Below are 21,433 nucleotides of genomic sequence, written 5' to 3' on the forward strand. Positions count from 1 at the left end.
CGCCCGGCCGCGCGCTAGACCTGCGCTGGTTGACAATAACAAGGTGCGTCTCCCGCGAGTGTCGAGGAGGAAGGACGTGCTTTGCGTCAAATGTGCCACCGAAAATGGCGATTGCGTGTGTTGGAAGGAGAGGCGAAGCATTCTTCTGCCGTGCGGCTACAGTATAAGGACGCCAACGGCCATACCATGTTGAATACACCGGTTCTCGTCCGATCACCGAAGTTAAGCAACATCGGGCCCGGTTAGTACTTGGATGGGTGACCGCCTGGGAACACCGGGTGCTGTTGGCTCTCTCTCTTCTTTTAAATTTCATGTCACTACACCTGGCAGCCCTCTTTTCATACTAACTCTCAGGTGCGACAAAGATGCTCCCACAAGCATTTTAAACTACTGTATTAAACGTAAGATGCGAAATTACAGTAATGAACTCAGTTTGAGCAAGAATGCGCGAAGGAAGGGTGGTAGGAACTCCTTGAAAGTAACGAAACACTGCGAATCGACAGATGTGCACTTGAAATGCGTCAGAGCCTACTGTTTTGTAGGAGCGCTAAATTCCAAAAAACTAAATAATTAAATAAAAAACTAAAAAAACAGAAAATCAACTGTTCTGGTACGATCACCGACGATAAGCAACATCGTTAGTATTCGGATCGGTGACCGCCTGGGTACTCTGGAAAAGAGGGCTGGCAGGGGTAGCCAAAAAATGAAGTCAGACAAAGTGTCTCTAGAAATAACAAGAGTATGACACGACAGGACTGTTCTGAAATACGCCAGGGCTTATAGTTTTGTAGCAGTGTACAAATGCAAATTTGTAAACAAAAATTTATCTTTCGCCGCTAGAAGAAATGGATGCTTTGTCGAACCGCCTGTGTCTTGTGTCCGTGTTTTCGCACCTTTCCACGGCATTGCACGGAACAGCACTGCTCTAGTAGCTCCGAACGGCCGCACACGGCGCCTCGCACACGCCGGTCAGTCCGGCGCCAGTCTCGCAGTTGTTTCTCGTGCTTGTGCTGTCATATGGACCACGACCCGAGCGGCAGCGAGCGGCAGTCGAGCAAAGTCGGGACAAGTCGGGACGGAAGGGGACAGCCGAGAATGCACCATGCGAATTACGCAAATATCTGGAAGCGCGACGCGTGTCAGGCAGGTGAGAACGCTTCCCTCGGTCCAGCAGGACACTGACACACCCCGCGCAGTCCACCCGCCGCCCGGCCGCGCGCAAGACCTGCGCTGGTTGACAATAACAAGGTGCGTCTCCCGCGAGTGTCGAGGAGGAAGGACGTGCTTTGCGTCAAATGTGCCACCGAAAATGGCGATTGCGTGTGTTGGAAGGAGAGGCGAAGCATTCTTCTGCCGTGCGGCTACAGTATAAGGACGCCAACGGCCATACCATGTTGAATACACCGGTTCTCGTCCGATCACCGAAGTTAAGCAACATCGGGCCCGGTTAGTACTTGGATGGGTGACCGCCTGGGAACACCGGGTGCTGTTGGCTCTCTCTCTTCTTTTAAATTTCATGTCACTACACCTGGCAGCCCTCTTTTCATACTAACTCTCAGGTGCGACAAAGATGCTCCCACAAGCATTTTAAACTACTGTATTAAACGTAAGATGCGAAATTACAGTAATGAACTCAGTTTGAGCAAGAATGCGCGAAGGAAGGGTGGTAGGAACTCCTTGAAAGTAACGAAACACTGCGAATCGACAGATGTGCACTTGAAATGCGTCAGAGCCTACTGTTTTGTAGGAGCGCTAAATTCCAAAAAACTAAATAATTAAATAAAAAACTAAAAAAACAGAAAATCAACTGTTCTGGTACGATCACCGACGATAAGCAACATCGTTAGTATTCGGATCGGTGACCGCCTGGGTACTCTGGAAAAGAGGGCTGGCAGGGGTAGCCAAAAAATGAAGTCAGACAAAGTGTCTCTAGAAATAACAAGAGTATGACACGACAGGACTGTTCTGAAATACGCCAGGGCTTATAGTTTTGTAGCAGTGTACAAATGCAAATTTGTAAACAAAAATTTATCTTTCGCCGCTAGAAGAAATGGATGCTTTGTCGAACCGCCTGTGTCTTGTGTCCGTGTTTTCGCACCTTTCCACGGCATTGCACGGAACAGCACTGCTCTAGTAGCTCCGAACGGCCGCACACGGCGCCTCGCACACGCCGGTCAGTCCGGCGCCAGTCTCGCAGTTGTTTCTCGTGCTTGTGCTGTCATATGGACCACGACCCGAGCGGCAGCGAGCGGCAGTCGAGCAAAGTCGGGACAAGTCGGGACGGAAGGGGACAGCCGAGAATGCACCATGCGAATTACGCAAATATCTGGAAGCGCGACGCGTGTCAGGCAGGTGAGAACGCTTCCCTCGGTCCAGCAGGACACTGACACACCCCGCGCAGTCCACCCGCCGCCCGGCCGCGCGCAAGACCTGCGCTGGTTGACAATAACAAGGTGCGTCTCCCGCGAGTGTCGAGGAGGAAGGACGTGCTTTGCGTCAAATGTGCCACCGAAAATGGCGATTGCGTGTGTTGGAAGGAGAGGCGAAGCATTCTTCTGCCGTGCGGCTACAGTATAAGGACGCCAACGGCCATACCATGTTGAATACACCGGTTCTCGTCCGATCACCGAAGTTAAGCAACATCGGGCCCGGTTAGTACTTGGATGGGTGACCGCCTGGGAACACCGGGTGCTGTTGGCTCTCTCTCTTCTTTTAAATTTCATGTCACTACACCTGGCAGCCCTCTTTTCATACTAACTCTCAGGTGCGACAAAGATGCTCCCACAAGCATTTTAAACTACTGTATTAAACGTAAGATGCGAAATTACAGTAATGAACTCAGTTTGAGCAAGAATGCGCGAAGGAAGGGTGGTAGGAACTCCTTGAAAGTAACGAAACACTGCGAATCGACAGATGTGCACTTGAAATGCGTCAGAGCCTACTGTTTTGTAGGAGCGCTAAATTCCAAAAAACTAAATAATTAAATAAAAAACTAAAAAAACAGAAAATCAACTGTTCTGGTACGATCACCGACGATAAGCAACATCGTTAGTATTCGGATCGGTGACCGCCTGGGTACTCTGGAAAAGAGGGCTGGCAGGGGTAGCCAAAAAATGAAGTCAGACAAAGTGTCTCTAGAAATAACAAGAGTATGACACGACAGGACTGTTCTGAAATACGCCAGGGCTTATAGTTTTGTAGCAGTGTACAAATGCAAATTTGTAAACAAAAATTTATCTTTCGCCGCTAGAAGAGATGGATGCTTTGTCGAACCGCCTGTGTCTTGTGTCCGTGTTTTCGCACCTTTCCACGGCATTGCACGGAACAGCACTGCTCTAGTAGCTCCGAACGGCCGCACACGGCGCCTCGCACACGCCGGTCAGTCCGGCGCCAGTCTCGCAGTTGTTTCTCGTGCTTGTGCTGTCATATGGACCACGACCCGAGCGGCAGCGAGCGGCAGTCGAGCAAAGTCGGGACAAGTCGGGACGGAAGGGGACAGCCGAGAATGCACCATGCGAATTACGCAAATATCTGGAAGCGCGACGCGTGTCAGGCAGGTGAGAACGCTTCCCTCGGTCCAGCAGGACACTGACACACCCCGCGCAGTCCACCCGCCGCCCGGCCGCGCGCAAGACCTGCGCTGGTTGACAATAACAAGGTGCGTCTCCCGCGAGTGTCGAGGAGGAAGGACGTGCTTCGCGTCAAATGTGCCACCGAAAATGGCGATTGCGTGTGTTGGAAGGAGAGGCGAAGCATTCTTCTGCCGTGCGGCTACAGTATAAGGACGCCAATGGCCATACCATGTTGAATACACCGGTTCTCGTCCGATCACCGAAGTTAAGCAACATCGGGCCCGGTTAGTACTTGGATGGGTGACCGCCTGGGAACACCGGGTGCTGTTGGCTCTCTCTCTTCTTTTAAATTTCATGTCACTACACCTGGCAGCCCTCTTTTCATACTAACTCTCAGGTGCGACAAAGATGCTCCCACAAGCATTTTAAACTACTGTATTAAACGTAAGATGCGAAATTACAGTAATGAACTCAGTTTGAGCAAGAATGCGCGAAGGAAGGGTGGTAGGAACTCCTTGAAAGTAACGAAACACTGCGAATCGACAGATGTGCACTTGAAATGCGTCAGAGCCTACTGTTTTGTAGGAGCGCTAAATTCCAAAAAACTAAATAATTAAATAAAAAACTAAAAAAACAGAAAATCAACTGTTCTGGTACGATCACCGACGATAAGCAACATCGTTAGTATTCGGATCGGTGACCGCCTGGGTACTCTGGAAAAGAGGGCTGGCAGGGGTAGCCAAAAAATGAAGTCAGACAAAGTGTCTCTAGAAATAACAAGAGTATGACACGACAGGACTGTTCTGAAATACGCCAGGGCTTATAGTTTTGTAGCAGTGTACAAATGCAAATTTGTAAACAAAAATTTATCTTTCGCCGCTAGAAGAAATGGATGCTTTGTCGAACCGCCTGTGTCTTGTGTCCGTGTTTTCGCACCTTTCCACGGCATTGCACGGAACAGCACTGCTCTAGTAGCTCCGAACGGCCGCACACGGCGCCTCGCACACGCCGGTCAGTCCGGCGCCAGTCTCGCAGTTGTTTCTCGTGCTTGTGCTGTCATATGGACCACGACCCGAGCGGCAGCGAGCGGCAGTCGAGCAAAGTCGGGACAAGTCGGGACGGAAGGGGACAGCCGAGAATGCACCATGCGAATTACGCAAATATCTGGAAGCGCGACGCGTGTCAGGCAGGTGAGAACGCTTCCCTCGGTCCAGCAGGACACTGACACACCCCGCGCAGTCCACCCGCCGCCCGGCCGCGCGCAAGACCTGCGCTGGTTGACAATAACAAGGTGCGTCTCCCGCGAGTGTCGAGGAGGAAGGACGTGCTTCGCGTCAAATGTGCCACCGAAAATGGCGATTGCGTGTGTTGGAAGGAGAGGCGAAGCATTCTTCTGCCGTGCGGCTACAGTATAAGGACGCCAACGGCCATACCATGTTGAATACACCGGTTCTCGTCCGATCACCGAAGTTAAGCAACATCGGGCCCGGTTAGTACTTGGATGGGTGACCGCCTGGGAACACCGGGTGCTGTTGGCTCTCTCTCTTCTTTTAAATTTCATGTCACTACACCTGGCAGCCCTCTTTTCATACTAACTCTCAGGTGCGACAAAGATGCTCCCACAAGCATTTTAAACTACTGTATTAAACGTAAGATGCGAAATTACAGTAATGAACTCAGTTTGAGCAAGAATGCGCGAAGGAAGGGTGGTAGGAACTCCTTGAAAGTAACGAAACACTGCGAATCGACAGATGTGCACTTGAAATGCGTCAGAGCCTACTGTTTTGTAGGAGCGCTAAATTCCAAAAAACTAAATAATTAAATAAAAAACTAAAAAAACAGAAAATCAACTGTTCTGGTACGATCACCGACGATAAGCAACATCGTTAGTATTCGGATCGGTGACCGCCTGGGTACTCTGGAAAAGAGGGCTGGCAGGGGTAGCCAAAAAATGAAGTCAGACAAAGTGTCTCTAGAAATAACAAGAGTATGACACGACAGGACTGTTCTGAAATACGCCAGGGCTTATAGTTTTGTAGCAGTGTACAAATGCAAATTTGTAAACAAAAATTTATCTTTCGCCGCTAGAAGAAATGGATGCTTTGTCGAACCGCCTGTGTCTTGTGTCCGTGTTTTCGCACCTTTCCACGGCATTGCACGGAACAGCACTGCTCTAGTAGCTCCGAACGGCCGCACACGGCGCCTCGCACACGCCGGTCAGTCCGGCGCCAGTCTCGCAGTTGTTTCTCGTGCTTGTGCTGTCATATGGACCACGACCCGAGCGGCAGCGAGCGGCAGTCGAGCAAAGTCGGGACAAGTCGGGACGGAAGGGGACAGCCGAGAATGCACCATGCGAATTACGCAAATATCTGGAAGCGCGACGCGTGTCAGGCAGGTGAGAACGCTTCCCTCGGTCCAGCAGGACACTGACACACCCCGCGCAGTCCACCCGCCGCCCGGCCGCGCGCAAGACCTGCGCTGGTTGACAATAACAAGGTGCGTCTCCCGCGAGTGTCGAGGAGGAAGGACGTGCTTTGCGTCAAATGTGCCACCGAAAATGGCGATTGCGTGTGTTGGAAGGAGAGGCGAAGCATTCTTCTGCCGTGCGGCTACAGTATAAGGACGCCAACGGCCATACCATGTTGAATACACCGGTTCTCGTCCGATCACCGAAGTTAAGCAACATCGGGCCCGGTTAGTACTTGGATGGGTGACCGCCTGGGAACACCGGGTGCTGTTGGCTCTCTCTCTTCTTTTAAATTTCATGTCACTACACCTGGCAGCCCTCTTTTCATACTAACTCTCAGGTGCGACAAAGATGCTCCCACAAGCATTTTAAACTACTGTATTAAACGTAAGATGCGAAATTACAGTAATGAACTCAGTTTGAGCAAGAATGCGCGAAGGAAGGGTGGTAGGAACTCCTTGAAAGTAACGAAACACTGCGAATCGACAGATGTGCACTTGAAATGCGTCAGAGCCTACTGTTTTGTAGGAGCGCTAAATTCCAAAAAACTAAATAATTAAATAAAAAACTAAAAAAACAGAAAATCAACTGTTCTGGTACGATCACCGACGATAAGCAACATCGTTAGTATTCGGATCGGTGACCGCCTGGGTACTCTGGAAAAGAGGGCTGGCAGGGGTAGCCAAAAAATGAAGTCAGACAAAGTGTCTCTAGAAATAACAAGAGTATGACACGACAGGACTGTTCTGAAATACGCCAGGGCTTATAGTTTTGTAGCAGTGTACAAATGCAAATTTGTAAACAAAAACTTATCTTTCGCCGCTAGAAGAGATGGATGCTTTGTCGAACCGCCTGTGTATTGTGTCCGTGTTTTCGCACCTTTCCACAGCATTGCACGGAACAGCACTGCTCTAGTAGCTCCGAACGGCCGCACACGGCGCCTCGCACACGCCGGTCAGTCCGGCGCCAGTCTCGCAGTTGTTTCTCGTGCTTGTGCTGTCATATGGACCACGACCCGAGCGGCAGCGAGCGGCAGTCGAGCAAAGTCGGGACAAGTCGGGACGGAAGGGGACAGCCGAGAATGCACCATGCGAATTACGCAAATATCTGGAAGCGCGACGCGTGTCAGGCAGGTGAGAACGCTTCCCTCGGTCCAGCAGGACACTGACACACCCCGCGCAGTCCACCCGCCGCCCGGCCGCGCGCAAGACCTGCGCTGGTTGACAATAACAAGGTGCGTCTCCCGCGAGTGTCGAGGAGGAAGGACGTGCTTTGCGTCAAATGTGCCACCGAAAATGGCGATTGCGTGTGTTGGAAGGAGAGGCGAAGCATTCTTCTGCCGTGCGGCTACAGTATAAGGACGCCAACGGCCATACCATGTTGAATACACCGGTTCTCGTCCGATCACCGAAGTTAAGCAACATCGGGCCCGGTTAGTACTTGGATGGGTGACCGCCTGGGAACACCGGGTGCTGTTGGCTCTCTCTCTTCTTTTAAATTTCATGTCACTACACCTGGCAGCCCTCTTTTCATACTAACTCTCAGGTGCGACAAAGATGCTCCCACAAGCATTTTAAACTACTGTATTAAACGTAAGATGCGAAATTACAGTAATGAACTCAGTTTGAGCAAGAATGCGCGAAGGAAGGGTGGTAGGAACTCCTTGAAAGTAACGAAACACTGCGAATCGACAGATGTGCACTTGAAATGCGTCAGAGCCTACTGTTTTGTAGGAGCGCTAAATTCCAAAAAACTAAATAATTAAATAAAAAACTAAAAAAACAGAAAATCAACTGTTCTGGTACGATCACCGACGATAAGCAACATCGTTAGTATTCGGATCGTTGACCGCCTGGGTACTCTGGAAAAGAGGGCTGGCAGGGGTAGCCAAAAAATGAAGTCAGACAAAGTGTCTCTAGAAATAACAAGAGTATGACACGACAGGACTGTTCTGAAATACGCCAGGGCTTATAGTTTTGTAGCAGTGTACAAATGCAAATTTGTAAACAAAAATTTATCTTTCGCCGCTAGAAGAGATGGATGCTTTGTCGAACCGCCTGTGTCTTGTGTCCGTGTTTTCGCACCTTTCCACGGCATTGCACGGAACAGCACTGCTCTAGTAGCTCCGAACGGCCGCACACGGCGCCTCGCACACGCCGGTCAGTCCGGCGCCAGTCTCGCAGTTGTTTCTCGTGCTTGTGCTGTCATATGGACCACGACCCGAGCGGCAGCGAGCGGCAGTCGAGCAAAGTCGGGACAAGTCGGGACGGAAGGGGACAGCCGAGAATGCACCATGCGAATTACGCAAATATCTGGAAGCGCGACGCGTGTCAGGCAGGTGAGAACGCTTCCCTCGGTCCAGCAGGACACTGACACACCCCGCGCAGTCCACCCGCCGCCCGGCCGCGCGCAAGACCTGCGCTGGTTGACAATAACAAGGTGCGTCTCCCGCGAGTGTCGAGGAGGAAGGACGTGCTTTGCGTCAAATGTGCCACCGAAAATGGCGATTGCGTGTGTTGGAAGGAGAGGCGAAGCATTCTTCTGCCGTGCGGCTACAGTATAAGGACGCCAACGGACATACCATGTTGAATACACCGGTTCTCGTCCGATCACCGAAGTTAAGCAACATCGGGCCCGGTTAGTACTTGGATGGGTGACCGCCTGGGAACACCGGGTGCTGTTGGCTCTCTCTCTTCTTTTAAATTTCATGTCACTACACCTGGCAGCCCTCTTTTCATACTAACTCTCAGGTGCGACAAAGATGCTCCCACAAGCATTTTAAACTACTGTATTAAACGTAAGATGCGAAATTACAGTAATGAACTCAGTTTGAGCAAGAATGCGCGAAGGAAGGGTGGTAGGAACTCCTTGAAAGTAACGAAACACTGCGAATCGACAGATGTGCACTTGAAATGCGTCAGAGCCTACTGTTTTGTAGGAGCGCTAAATTCCAAAAAACTAAATAATTAAATAAAAAACTAAAAAAACAGAAAATCAACTGTTCTGGTACGATCACCGACGATAAGCAACATCGTTAGTATTCGGATCGGTGACCGCCTGGGTACTCTGGAAAAGAGGGCTGGCAGGGGTAGCCAAAAAATGAAGTCAGACAAAGTGTCTCTAGAAATAACAAGAGTATGACACGACAGGACTGTTCTGAAATACGCCAGGGCTTATAGTTTTGTAGCAGTGTACAAATGCAAATTTGTAAACAAAAATTTATCTTTCGCCGCTAGAAGAAATGGATGCTTTGTCGAACCGCCTGTGTCTTGTGTCCGTGTTTTCGCACCTTTCCACGGCATTGCACGGAACAGCACTGCTCTAGTAGCTCCGAACGGCCGCACACGGCGCCTCGCACACGCCGGTCAGTCCGGCGCCAGTCTCGCAGTTGTTTCTCGTGCTTGTGCTGTCATATGGACCACGACCCGAGCGGCAGCGAGCGGCAGTCGAGCAAAGTCGGGACAAGTCGGGACGGAAGGGGACAGCCGAGAATGCACCATGCGAATTACGCAAATATCTGGAAGCGCGACGCGTGTCAGGCAGGTGAGAACGCTTCCCTCGGTCCAGCAGGACACTGACACACCCCGCGCAGTCCACCCGCCGCCCGGCCGCGCGCAAGACCTGCGCTGGTTGACAATAACAAGGTGCGTCTCCCGCGAGTGTCGAGGAGGAAGGACGTGCTTTGCGTCAAATGTGCCACCGAAAATGGCGATTGCGTGTGTTGGAAGGAGAGGCGAAGCATTCTTCTGCCGTGCGGCTACAGTATAAGGACGCCAACGGCCATACCATGTTGAATACACCGGTTCTCGTCCGATCACCGAAGTTAAGCAACATCGGGCCCGGTTAGTACTTGGATGGGTGACCGCCTGGGAACACCGGGTGCTGTTGGCTCTCTCTCTTCTTTTAAATTTCATGTCACTACACCTGGCAGCCCTCTTTTCATACTAACTCTCAGGTGCGACAAAGATGCTCCCACAAGCATTTTAAACTACTGTATTAAACGTAAGATGCGAAATTACAGTAATGAACTCAGTTTGAGCAAGAATGCGCGAAGGAAGGGTGGTAGGAACTCCTTGAAAGTAACGAAACACTGCGAATCGACAGATGTGCACTTGAAATGCGTCAGAGCCTACTGTTTTGTAGGAGCGCTAAATTCCAAAAAACTAAATAATTAAATAAAAAACTAAAAAAACAGAAAATCAACTGTTCTGGTACGATCACCGACGATAAGCAACATCGTTAGTATTCGGATCGGTGACCGCCTGGGTACTCTGGAAAAGAGGGCTGGCAGGGGTAGCCAAAAAATGAAGTCAGACAAAGTGTCTCTAGAAATAACAAGAGTATGACACGACAGGACTGTTCTGAAATACGCCAGGGCTTATAGTTTTGTAGCAGTGTACAAATGCAAATTTGTAAACAAAAACTTATCTTTCGCCGCTAGAAGAGATGGATGCTTTGTCGAACCGCCTGTGTATTGTGTCCGTGTTTTCGCACCTTTCCACAGCATTGCACGGAACAGCACTGCTCTAGTAGCTCCGAACGGCCGCACACGGCGCCTCGCACACGCCGGTCAGTCCGGCGCCAGTCTCGCAGTTGTTTCTCGTGCTTGTGCTGTCATATGGACCACGACCCGAGCGGCAGCGAGCGGCAGTCGAGCAAAGTCGGGACAAGTCGGGACGGAAGGGGACAGCCGAGAATGCACCATGCGAATTACGCAAATATCTGGAAGCGCGACGCGTGTCAGGCAGGTGAGAACGCTTCCCTCGGTCCAGCAGGACACTGACACACCCCGCGCAGTCCACCCGCCGCCCGGCCGCGCGCAAGACCTGCGCTGGTTGACAATAACAAGGTGCGTCTCCCGCGAGTGTCGAGGAGGAAGGACGTGCTTTGCGTCAAATGTGCCACCGAAAATGGCGATTGCGTGTGTTGGAAGGAGAGGCGAAGCATTCTTCTGCCGTGCGGCTACAGTATAAGGACGCCAACGGCCATACCATGTTGAATACACCGGTTCTCGTCCGATCACCGAAGTTAAGCAACATCGGGCCCGGTTAGTACTTGGATGGGTGACCGCCTGGGAACACCGGGTGCTGTTGGCTCTCTCTCTTCTTTTAAATTTCATGTCACTACACCTGGCAGCCCTCTTTTCATACTAACTCTCAGGTGCGACAAAGATGCTCCCACAAGCATTTTAAACTACTGTATTAAACGTAAGATGCGAAATTACAGTAATGAACTCAGTTTGAGCAAGAATGCGCGAAGGAAGGGTGGTAGGAACTCCTTGAAAGTAACGAAACACTGCGAATCGACAGATGTGCACTTGAAATGCGTCAGAGCCTACTGTTTTGTAGGAGCGCTAAATTCCAAAAAACTAAATAATTAAATAAAAAACTAAAAAAACAGAAAATCAACTGTTCTGGTACGATCACCGACGATAAGCAACATCGTTAGTATTCGGATCGTTGACCGCCTGGGTACTCTGGAAAAGAGGGCTGGCAGGGGTAGCCAAAAAATGAAGTCAGACAAAGTGTCTCTAGAAATAACAAGAGTATGACACGACAGGACTGTTCTGAAATACGCCAGGGCTTATAGTTTTGTAGCAGTGTACAAATGCAAATTTGTAAACAAAAATTTATCTTTCGCCGCTAGAAGAGATGGATGCTTTGTCGAACCGCCTGTGTCTTGTGTCCGTGTTTTCGCACCTTTCCACGGCATTGCACGGAACAGCACTGCTCTAGTAGCTCCGAACGGCCGCACACGGCGCCTCGCACACGCCGGTCAGTCCGGCGCCAGTCTCGCAGTTGTTTCTCGTGCTTGTGCTGTCATATGGACCACGACCCGAGCGGCAGCGAGCGGCAGTCGAGCAAAGTCGGGACAAGTCGGGACGGAAGGGGACAGCCGAGAATGCACCATGCGAATTACGCAAATATCTGGAAGCGCGACGCGTGTCAGGCAGGTGAGAACGCTTCCCTCGGTCCAGCAGGACACTGACACACCCCGCGCAGTCCACCCGCCGCCCGGCCGCGCGCAAGACCTGCGCTGGTTGACAATAACAAGGTGCGTCTCCCGCGAGTGTCGAGGAGGAAGGACGTGCTTTGCGTCAAATGTGCCACCGAAAATGGCGATTGCGTGTGTTGGAAGGAGAGGCGAAGCATTCTTCTGCCGTGCGGCTACAGTATAAGGACGCCAACGGCCATACCATGTTGAATACACCGGTTCTCGTCCGATCACCGAAGTTAAGCAACATCGGGCCCGGTTAGTACTTGGATGGGTGACCGCCTGGGAACACCGGGTGCTGTTGGCTCTCTCTCTTCTTTTAAATTTCATGTCACTACACCTGGCAGCCCTCTTTTCATACTAACTCTCAGGTGCGACAAAGATGCTCCCACAAGCATTTTAAACTACTGTATTAAACGTAAGATGCGAAATTACAGTAATGAACTCAGTTTGAGCAAGAATGCGCGAAGGAAGGGTGGTAGGAACTCCTTGAAAGTAACGAAACACTGCGAATCGACAGATGTGCACTTGAAATGCGTCAGAGCCTACTGTTTTGTAGGAGCGCTAAATTCCAAAAAACTAAATAATTAAATAAAAAACTAAAAAAACAGAAAATCAACTGTTCTGGTACGATCACCGACGATAAGCAACATCGTTAGTATTCGGATCGTTGACCGCCTGGGTACTCTGGAAAAGAGGGCTGGCAGGGGTAGCCAAAAAATGAAGTCAGACAAAGTGTCTCTAGAAATAACAAGAGTATGACACGACAGGACTGTTCTGAAATACGCCAGGGCTTATAGTTTTGTAGCAGTGTACAAATGCAAATTTGTAAACAAAAATTTATCTTTCGCCGCTAGAAGAGATGGATGCTTTGTCGAACCGCCTGTGTCTTGTGTCCGTGTTTTCGCACCTTTCCACGGCATTGCACGGAACAGCACTGCTCTAGTAGCTCCGAACGGCCGCACACGGCGCCTCGCACACGCCGGTCAGTCCGGCGCCAGTCTCGCAGTTGTTTCTCGTGCTTGTGCTGTCATATGGACCACGACCCGAGCGGCAGCGAGCGGCAGTCGAGCAAAGTCGGGACAAGTCGGGACGGAAGGGGACAGCCGAGAATGCACCATGCGAATTACGCAAATATCTGGAAGCGCGACGCGTGTCAGGCAGGTGAGAACGCTTCCCTCGGTCCAGCAGGACACTGACACACCCCGCGCAGTCCACCCGCCGCCCGGCCGCGCGCAAGACCTGCGCTGGTTGACAATAACAAGGTGCGTCTCCCGCGAGTGTCGAGGAGGAAGGACGTGCTTTGCGTCAAATGTGCCACCGAAAATGGCGATTGCGTGTGTTGGAAGGAGAGGCGAAGCATTCTTCTGCCGTGCGGCTACAGTATAAGGACGCCAACGGCCATACCATGTTGAATACACCGGTTCTCGTCCGATCACCGAAGTTAAGCAACATCGGGCCCGGTTAGTACTTGGATGGGTGACCGCCTGGGAACACCGGGTGCTGTTGGCTCTCTCTCTTCTTTTAAATTTCATGTCACTACACCTGGCAGCCCTCTTTTCATACTAACTCTCAGGTGCGACAAAGATGCTCCCACAAGCATTTTAAACTACTGTATTAAACGTAAGATGCGAAATTACAGTAATGAACTCAGTTTGAGCAAGAATGCGCGAAGGAAGGGTGGTAGGAACTCCTTGAAAGTAACGAAACACTGCGAATCGACAGATGTGCACTTGAAATGCGTCAGAGCCTACTGTTTTGTAGGAGCGCTAAATTCCAAAAAACTAAATAATTAAATAAAAAACTAAAAAAACAGAAAATCAACTGTTCTGGTACGATCACCGACGATAAGCAACATCGTTAGTATTCGGATCGGTGACCGCCTGGGTACTCTGGAAAAGAGGGCTGGCAGGGGTAGCCAAAAAATGAAGTCAGACAAAGTGTCTCTAGAAATAACAAGAGTATGACACGACAGGACTGTTCTGAAATACGCCAGGGCTTATAGTTTTGTAGCAGTGTACAAATGCAAATTTGTAAACAAAAATTTATCTTTCGCCGCTAGAAGAAATGGATGCTTTGTCGAACCGCCTGTGTCTTGTGTCCGTGTTTTCGCACCTTTCCACGGCATTGCACGGAACAGCACTGCTCTAGTAGCTCCGAACGGCCGCACACGGCGCCTCGCACACGCCGGTCAGTCCGGCGCCAGTCTCGCAGTTGTTTCTCGTGCTTGTGCTGTCATATGGACCACGACCCGAGCGGCAGCGAGCGGCAGTCGAGCAAAGTCGGGACAAGTCGGGACGGAAGGGGACAGCCGAGAATGCACCATGCGAATTACGCAAATATCTGGAAGCGCGACGCGTGTCAGGCAGGTGAGAACGCTTCCCTCGGTCCAGCAGGACACTGACACACCCCGCGCAGTCCACCCGCCGCCCGGCCGCGCGCAAGACCTGCGCTGGTTGACAATAACAAGGTGCGTCTCCCGCGAGTGTCGAGGAGGAAGGACGTGCTTTGCGTCAAATGTGCCACCGAAAATGGCGATTGCGTGTGTTGGAAGGAGAGGCGAAGCATTCTTCTGCCGTGCAGCTACAGTATAAGGACGCCAACGGCCATACCATGTTGAATACACCGGTTCTCGTCCGATCACCGAAGTTAAGCAACATCGGGCCCGGTTAGTACTTGGATGGGTGACCGCCTGGGAACACCGGGTGCTGTTGGCTCTCTCTCTTCTTTTAAATTTCATGTCACTACACCTGGCAGCCCTCTTTTCATACTAACTCTCAGGTGCGACAAAGATGCTCCCACAAGCATTTTAAACTACTGTATTAAACGTAAGATGCGAAATTACAGTAATGAACTCAGTTTGAGCAAGAATGCGCGAAGGAAGGGTGGTAGGAACTCCTTGAAAGTAACGAAACACTGCGAATCGACAGATGTGCACTTGAAATGCGTCAGAGCCTACTGTTTTGTAGGAGCGCTAAATTCCAAAAAACTAAATAATTAAATAAAAAACTAAAAAAACAGAAAATCAACTGTTCTGGTACGATCACCGACGATAAGCAACATCGTTAGTATTCGGATCGGTGACCGCCTGGGTACTCTGGAAAAGAGGGCTGGCAGGGGTAGCCAAAAAATGAAGTCAGACAAAGTGTCTCTAGAAATAACAAGAGTATGACACGACAGGACTGTTCTGAAATACGCCAGGGCTTATAGTTTTGTAGCAGTGTACAAATGCAAATTTGTAAACAAAAATTTATCTTTCGCCGCTAGAAGAAATGGATGCTTTGTCGAACCGCCTGTGTCTTGTGTCCGTGTTTTCGCACCTTTCCACGGCATTGCACGGAACAGCACTGCTCTAGTAGCTCCGAACGGCCGCACACGGCGCCTCGCACACGCCGGTCAGTCCGGCGCCAGTCTCGCAGTTGTTTCTCGTGCTTGTGCTGTCATATGGACCACGACCCGAGCGGCAGCGAGCGGCAGTCGAGCAAAGTCGGGACAAGTCGGGACGGAAGGGGACAGCCGAGAATGCACCATGCGAATTACGCAAATATCTGGAAGCGCGACGCGTGTCAGGCAGGTGAGAACGCTTCCCTCGGTCCAGCAGGACACTGACACACCCCGCGCAGTCCACCCGCCGCCCGGCCGCGCGCAAGACCTGCGCTGGTTGACAATAACAAGGTGCGTCTCCCGCGAGTGTCGAGGAGGAAGGACGTGCTTTGCGTCAAATGTGCCACCGAAAATGGCGATTGCGTGTGTTGGAAGGAGAGGCGAAGCATTCTTCTGCCGTGCAGCTACAGTATAAGGACGCCAACGGCCATACCATGTTGAATACACCGGTTCTCGTCCGATCACCGAAGTTAAGCAACATCGGGCCCGGTTAGTACTTGGATGGGTGACCGCCTGGGAACACCGGGTGCTGTTGGCTCTCTCTCTTCTTTTAAATTTCATGTCACTACACCTGGCAGCCCTCTTTTCATACTAACTCTCAGGTGCGACAAAGATGCTCCCACAAGCATTTTAAACTACTGTATTAAACGTAAGATGCGAAATTACAGTAATGAACTCAGTTTGAGCAAGAATGCGCGAAGGAAGGGTGGTAGGAACTCCTTGAAAGTAACGAAACACTGCGAATCGACAGATGTGCACTTGAAATGCGTCAGAGCCTACTGTTTTGTAGGAGCGCTAAATTCCAAAAAACTAAATAATTAAATAAAAAACTAAAAAAACAGAAAATCAACTGTTCTGGTACGATCACCGACGATAAGCAACATCGTTAGTATTCGGATCGGTGACCGCCTGGGTACTCTGGAAAAGAGGGCTGGCAGGGGTAGCCAAAAAATGAAGTCAGACAAAGTGTCTCTAGAAATAACAAGAGTATGACACGACAGGACTGTTCTGAAATACGCCAGGGCTTATAGTTTTGTAGCAGTGTACAAATGCAAATTTGTAAACAAAAATTTATCTTTCGCCGCTAGAAGAAATGGATGCTTTGTCGAACCGCCTGTGTCTTGTGTCCGTGTTTTCGCACCTTTCCACGGCATTGCACGGAACAGCACTGCTCTAGTAGCTCCGAACGGCCGCACACGGCGCCTCGCACACGCCGGTCAGTCCGGCGCCAGTCTCGCAGTTGTTTCTCGTGCTTGTGCTGTCATATGGACCACGACCCGAGCGGCAGCGAGCGGCAGTCGAGCAAAGTCGGGACAAGTCGGGACGGAAGGGGACAGCCGAGAATGCACCATGCGAATTACGCAAATATCTGGAAGCGCGACGCGTGTCAGGCAGGTGAGAACGCTTCCCTCGGTCCAGCAGGACACTGACACACCCCGCGCAGTCCACCCGCCGCCCGGCCGCGCGCAAGACCTGCGCTGGTTGACAATAACAAGGTGCGTCTCCCGCGAGTGTCGAGGAGGAAGGACGTGCTTTGCGTCAAATGTGCCACCGAAAATGGCGATTGCGTGTGTTGGAAGGAGAGGCGAAGCATTCTTCTGCCGTGCAGCTACAGTATAAGGACGCCAACGGCCATACCATGTTGAATACACCGGTTCTCGTCCGATCACCGAAGTTAAGCAACATCGGGCCCGGTTAGTACTTGGATGGGTGACCGCCTGGGAACACCGGGTGCTGTTGGCTCTCTCTCTTCTTTTAAATTTCATGTCACTACACCTGGCAGCCCTCTTTTCATACTAACTCTCAGGTGCGACAAAGATGCTCCCACAAGCATTTTAAACTACTGTATTAAACGTAAGATGCGAAATTACAGTAATGAACTCAGTTTGAGCAAGAATGCGCGAAGGAAGGGTGGTAGGAACTCCTTGAAAGTAACGAAACACTGCGAATCGACAGATGTGCACTTGAAATGCGTCAGAGCCTACTGTTTTGTAGGAGCGCTAAATTCCAAAAAACTAAATAATTAAATAAAAAACTAAAAAAACAGAAAATCAACTGTTCTGGTACGATCACCGACGATAAGCAACATCGTTAGTATTCGGATCGGTGACCGCCTGGGTACTCTGGAAAAGAGGGCTGGCAGGGGTAGCCAAAAAATGAAGTCAGACAAAGTGTCTCTAGAAATAACAAGAGTATGACACGACAGGACTGTTCTGAAATACGCCAGGGCTTATAGTTTTGTAGCAGTGTACAAATGCAAATTTGTAAACAAAAATTTATCTTTCGCCGCTAGAAGAAATGGATGCTTTGTCGAACCGCCTGTGTCTTGTGTCCGTGTTTTCGCACCTTTCCACGGCATTGCACGGAACAGCACTGCTCTAGTAGCTCCGAACGGCCGCACACGGCGCCTCGCACACGCCGGTCAGTCCGGCGCCAGTCTCGCAGTTGTTTCTCGTGCTTGTGCTGTCATATGGACCACGACCCGAGCGGCAGCGAGCGGCAGTCGAGCAAAGTCGGGACAAGTCGGGACGGAAGGGGACAGCCGAGAATGCACCATGCGAATTACGCAAATATCTGGAAGCGCGACGCGTGTCAGGCAGGTGAGAACGCTTCCCTCGGTCCAGCAGGACACTGACACACCCCGCGCAGTCCACCCGCCGCCCGGCCGCGCGCAAGACCTGCGCTGGTTGACAATAACAAGGTGCGTCTCCCGCGAGTGTCGAGGAGGAAGGACGTGCTTTGCGTCAAATGTGCCACCGAAAATGGCGATTGCGTGTGTTGGAAGGAGAGGCGAAGCATTCTTCTGCCGTGCAGCTACAGTATAAGGACGCCAACGGCCATACCATGTTGAATACACCGGTTCTCGTCCGATCACCGAAGTTAAGCAACATCGGGCCCGGTTAGTACTTGGATGGGTGACCGCCTGGGAACACCGGGTGCTGTTGGCTCTCTCTCTTCTTTTAAATTTCATGTCACTACACCTGGCAGCCCTCTTTTCATACTAACTCTCAGGTGCGACAAAGATGCTCCCACAAGCATTTTAAACTACTGTATTAAACGTAAGATGCGAAATTACAGTAATGAACTCAGTTTGAGCAAGAATGCGCGAAGGAAGGGTGGTAGGAACTCCTTGAAAGTAACGAAACACTGCGAATCGACAGATGTGCACTTGAAATGCGTCAGAGCCTACTGTTTTGTAGGAGCGCTAAATTCCAAAAAACTAAATAATTAAATAAAAAACTAAAAAAACAGAAAATCAACTGTTCTGGTACGATCACCGACGATAAGCAACATCGTTAGTATTCGGATCGGTGACCGCCTGGGTACTCTGGAAAAGAGGGCTGGCAGGGGTAGCCAAAAAATGAAGTCAGACAAAGTGTCTCTAGAAATAACAAGAGTATGACACGACAGGACTGTTCTGAAATACGCCAGGGCTTATAGTTTTGTAGCAGTGTACAAATGCAAATTTGTAAACAAAAATTTATCTTTCGCCGCTAGAAGAAATGGATGCTTTGTCGAACCGCCTGTGTCTTGTGTCCGTGTTTTCGCACCTTTCCACGGCATTGCACGGAACAGCACTGCTCTAGTAGCTCCGAACGGCCGCACACGGCGCCTCGCACACGCCGGTCAGTCCGGCGCCAGTCTCGCAGTTGTTTCTCGTGCTTGTGCTGTCATATGGACCACGACCCGAGCGGCAGCGAGCGGCAGTCGAGCAAAGTCGGGACAAGTCGGGACGGAAGGGGACAGCCGAGAATGCACCATGCGAATTACGCAAATATCTGGAAGCGCGACGCGTGTCAGGCAGGTGAGAACGCTTCCCTCGGTCCAGCAGGACACTGACACACCCCGCGCAGTCCACCCGCCGCCCGGCCGCGCGCAAGACCTGCGCTGGTTGACAATAACAAGGTGCGTCTCCCGCGAGTGTCGAGGAGGAAGGACGTGCTTTGCGTCAAATGTGCCACCGAAAATGGCGATTGCGTGTGTTGGAAGGAGAGGCGAAGCATTCTTCTGCCGTGCAGCTACAGTAAAAGGACGCCAACGGCCATACCATGTTGAATACACCGGTTCTCGTCCGATCACCGAAGTTAAGCAACATCGGGCCCGGTTAGTACTTGGATGGGTGACCGCCTGGGAACACCGGGTGCTGTTGGCTCTCTCTCTTCTTTTAAATTTCATGTCACTACACCTGGCAGCCCTCTTTTCATACTAACTCTCAGGTGCGACAAAGATGCTCCCACAAGCATTTTAAACTACTGTATTAAACGTAAGATGCGAAATTACAGTAATGAACTCAGTTTGAGCAAGAATGCGCGAAGGAAGGGTGGTAGGAACTCCTTGAAAGTAACGAAACACTGCGAATCGACAGATGTGCACTTGAAATGCGTCAGAGCCTACTGTTTTGTAGGAGCGCTAAATTCCAAAAAACTAAATAATTAAATAAAAAACTAAAAAAACAGAAAATCAACTGTTCTGGTACGATCACCGACGATAAGCAACATCGTTAGTATTCGGATCGGTGACCGCCTGGGTACTCTGGAAAAGAGGGCTGGCAGGGGTAGCCAAAAAATGAAGTCAGACAAAGTGTCTCTAGAAATAACAAGAGTATGACACGACAGGACTGTTCTGAAATACGCCAGGGCTTATAGTTTTGTAGCAGTGTACAAATGCAAATTTGTAAACAAAAATTTATCTTTCGCCGCTAGAAGAAATGGATGCTTTGTCGAACCGCCTGTGTCTTGTGTCCGTGTTTTCGCACCTTTCCACGGCATTGCACGGAACAGCACTGCTCTAGTAGCTCCGAACGGCCGCACACGGCGCCTCGCACACGCCGGTCAGTCCGGCGCCAGTCTCGCAGTTGTTTCTCGTGCTTGTGCTGTCATATGGACCACGACCCGAGCGGCAGCGAGCGGCAGTCGAGCAAAGTCGGGACAAGTCGGGACGGAAGGGGACAGCCGAGAATGCACCATGCGAATTACGCAAATATCTGGAAGCGCGACGCGTGTCAGGCAGGTGAGAACGCTTCCCTCGGTCCAGCAGGACACTGACACACCCCGCGCAGTCCACCCGCCGCCCGGCCGCGCGCAAGACCTGCGCTGGTTGACAATAACAAGGTGCGTCTCCCGCGAGTGTCGAGGAGGAAGGACGTGCTTTGCGTCAAATGTGCCACCGAAAATGGCGATTGCGTGTGTTGGAAGGAGAGGCGAAGCATTCTTCTGCCGTGCGGCTACAGTATAAGGACGCCAACGGCCATACCATGTTGAATACACCGGTTCTCGTCCGATCACCGAAGTTAAGCAACATCGGGCCCGGTTAGTACTTGGATGGGTGACCGCCTGGGAACACCGGGTGCTGTTGGCTCTCTCTCTTCTTTTAAATTTCATGTCACTACACCTGGCAGCCCTCTTTTCATACTAACTCTCAGGTGCGACAAAGATGCTCCCACAAGCATTTTAAACTACTGTATTAAACGTAAGATGCGAAATTACAGTAATGAACTCAGTTTGAGCAAGAATGCGCGAAGGAAGGGTGGTAGGAACTCCTTGAAAGTAACGAAACACTGCGAATCGACAGATGTGCACTTGAAATGCGTCAGAGCCTACTGTTTTGTAGGAGCGCTAAATTCCAAAAAACTAAATAATTAAATAAAAAACTAAAAAAACAGAAAATCAACTGTTCTGGTACGATCACCGACGATAAGCAACATCGTTAGTATTCGGATCGGTGACCGCCTGGGTACTCTGGAAAAGAGGGCTGGCAGGGGTAGCCAAAAAATGAAGTCAGACAAAGTGTCTCTAGAAATAACAAGAGTATGACACGACAGGACTGTTCTGAAATACGCCAGGGCTTATAGTTTTGTGGCAGTGTACAAATGCAAATTTGTAAACAAAAACTTATCTTTCGCCGCTAGAAGAGATGGATGCTTTGTCGAACCGCCTGTGTCTTGTGTCCGTGTTTTCGCACCTTTCCACAGCATTGCACGGAACAGCACTGCTCTAGTAGCTCCGAACGGCCGCAC

General features: G+C 50.6%; 18 non-coding genes across 18 annotated transcripts; all 18 read left to right on the forward strand.

Moving 5' to 3' along the window:
* The first annotated feature begins 171 nt into the window (after positions 1-171).
* Positions 172-290, forward strand: LOC126321639 (5S ribosomal RNA). The gene has a single exon (XR_007558403.1). It is a non-coding gene; the product is annotated as a 5S ribosomal RNA (ribosomal RNA).
* A 1,086-nt stretch (positions 291-1,376) lies between these two features.
* LOC126321650 (5S ribosomal RNA) lies at positions 1,377-1,495 on the forward strand. Its single transcript, XR_007558414.1, has one exon. It is a non-coding gene; the product is annotated as a 5S ribosomal RNA (ribosomal RNA).
* Positions 1,496-2,581: 1,086 nt separating this feature from the next.
* On the forward strand, positions 2,582-2,700 carry LOC126321662 (5S ribosomal RNA). The gene has a single exon (XR_007558425.1). It is a non-coding gene; the product is annotated as a 5S ribosomal RNA (ribosomal RNA).
* Positions 2,701-3,786: 1,086 nt separating this feature from the next.
* On the forward strand, positions 3,787-3,905 carry LOC126321686 (5S ribosomal RNA). The gene has a single exon (XR_007558449.1). It is a non-coding gene; the product is annotated as a 5S ribosomal RNA (ribosomal RNA).
* Positions 3,906-4,991: 1,086 nt separating this feature from the next.
* Positions 4,992-5,110, forward strand: LOC126321673 (5S ribosomal RNA). Its single transcript, XR_007558436.1, has one exon. It is a non-coding gene; the product is annotated as a 5S ribosomal RNA (ribosomal RNA).
* Positions 5,111-6,196: 1,086 nt separating this feature from the next.
* Positions 6,197-6,315, forward strand: LOC126321684 (5S ribosomal RNA). The gene has a single exon (XR_007558447.1). It is a non-coding gene; the product is annotated as a 5S ribosomal RNA (ribosomal RNA).
* Positions 6,316-7,401: 1,086 nt separating this feature from the next.
* Positions 7,402-7,520, forward strand: LOC126321695 (5S ribosomal RNA). Its single transcript, XR_007558458.1, has one exon. It is a non-coding gene; the product is annotated as a 5S ribosomal RNA (ribosomal RNA).
* A 1,086-nt stretch (positions 7,521-8,606) lies between these two features.
* On the forward strand, positions 8,607-8,725 carry LOC126321691 (5S ribosomal RNA). Its single transcript, XR_007558454.1, has one exon. It is a non-coding gene; the product is annotated as a 5S ribosomal RNA (ribosomal RNA).
* A 1,086-nt stretch (positions 8,726-9,811) lies between these two features.
* On the forward strand, positions 9,812-9,930 carry LOC126321696 (5S ribosomal RNA). Its single transcript, XR_007558459.1, has one exon. It is a non-coding gene; the product is annotated as a 5S ribosomal RNA (ribosomal RNA).
* A 1,086-nt stretch (positions 9,931-11,016) lies between these two features.
* On the forward strand, positions 11,017-11,135 carry LOC126321697 (5S ribosomal RNA). The gene has a single exon (XR_007558460.1). It is a non-coding gene; the product is annotated as a 5S ribosomal RNA (ribosomal RNA).
* A 1,086-nt stretch (positions 11,136-12,221) lies between these two features.
* On the forward strand, positions 12,222-12,340 carry LOC126321698 (5S ribosomal RNA). Its single transcript, XR_007558461.1, has one exon. It is a non-coding gene; the product is annotated as a 5S ribosomal RNA (ribosomal RNA).
* A 1,086-nt stretch (positions 12,341-13,426) lies between these two features.
* LOC126321699 (5S ribosomal RNA) lies at positions 13,427-13,545 on the forward strand. The gene has a single exon (XR_007558462.1). It is a non-coding gene; the product is annotated as a 5S ribosomal RNA (ribosomal RNA).
* Positions 13,546-14,631: 1,086 nt separating this feature from the next.
* LOC126321702 (5S ribosomal RNA) lies at positions 14,632-14,750 on the forward strand. The gene has a single exon (XR_007558464.1). It is a non-coding gene; the product is annotated as a 5S ribosomal RNA (ribosomal RNA).
* Positions 14,751-15,836: 1,086 nt separating this feature from the next.
* On the forward strand, positions 15,837-15,955 carry LOC126321703 (5S ribosomal RNA). The gene has a single exon (XR_007558465.1). It is a non-coding gene; the product is annotated as a 5S ribosomal RNA (ribosomal RNA).
* A 1,086-nt stretch (positions 15,956-17,041) lies between these two features.
* Positions 17,042-17,160, forward strand: LOC126321704 (5S ribosomal RNA). The gene has a single exon (XR_007558466.1). It is a non-coding gene; the product is annotated as a 5S ribosomal RNA (ribosomal RNA).
* Positions 17,161-18,246: 1,086 nt separating this feature from the next.
* On the forward strand, positions 18,247-18,365 carry LOC126321705 (5S ribosomal RNA). Its single transcript, XR_007558467.1, has one exon. It is a non-coding gene; the product is annotated as a 5S ribosomal RNA (ribosomal RNA).
* A 1,086-nt stretch (positions 18,366-19,451) lies between these two features.
* Positions 19,452-19,570, forward strand: LOC126321706 (5S ribosomal RNA). The gene has a single exon (XR_007558468.1). It is a non-coding gene; the product is annotated as a 5S ribosomal RNA (ribosomal RNA).
* Positions 19,571-20,656: 1,086 nt separating this feature from the next.
* Positions 20,657-20,775, forward strand: LOC126321707 (5S ribosomal RNA). Its single transcript, XR_007558469.1, has one exon. It is a non-coding gene; the product is annotated as a 5S ribosomal RNA (ribosomal RNA).
* The last annotated feature ends 658 nt before the right edge of the window (positions 20,776-21,433 follow it).

Source organism: Schistocerca gregaria, unplaced genomic scaffold, assembly GCF_023897955.1.
Source record: "Schistocerca gregaria isolate iqSchGreg1 unplaced genomic scaffold, iqSchGreg1.2 ptg000758l, whole genome shotgun sequence".
NCBI classification, from domain to species: Eukaryota; Metazoa; Arthropoda; class Insecta; order Orthoptera; family Acrididae; genus Schistocerca; species Schistocerca gregaria.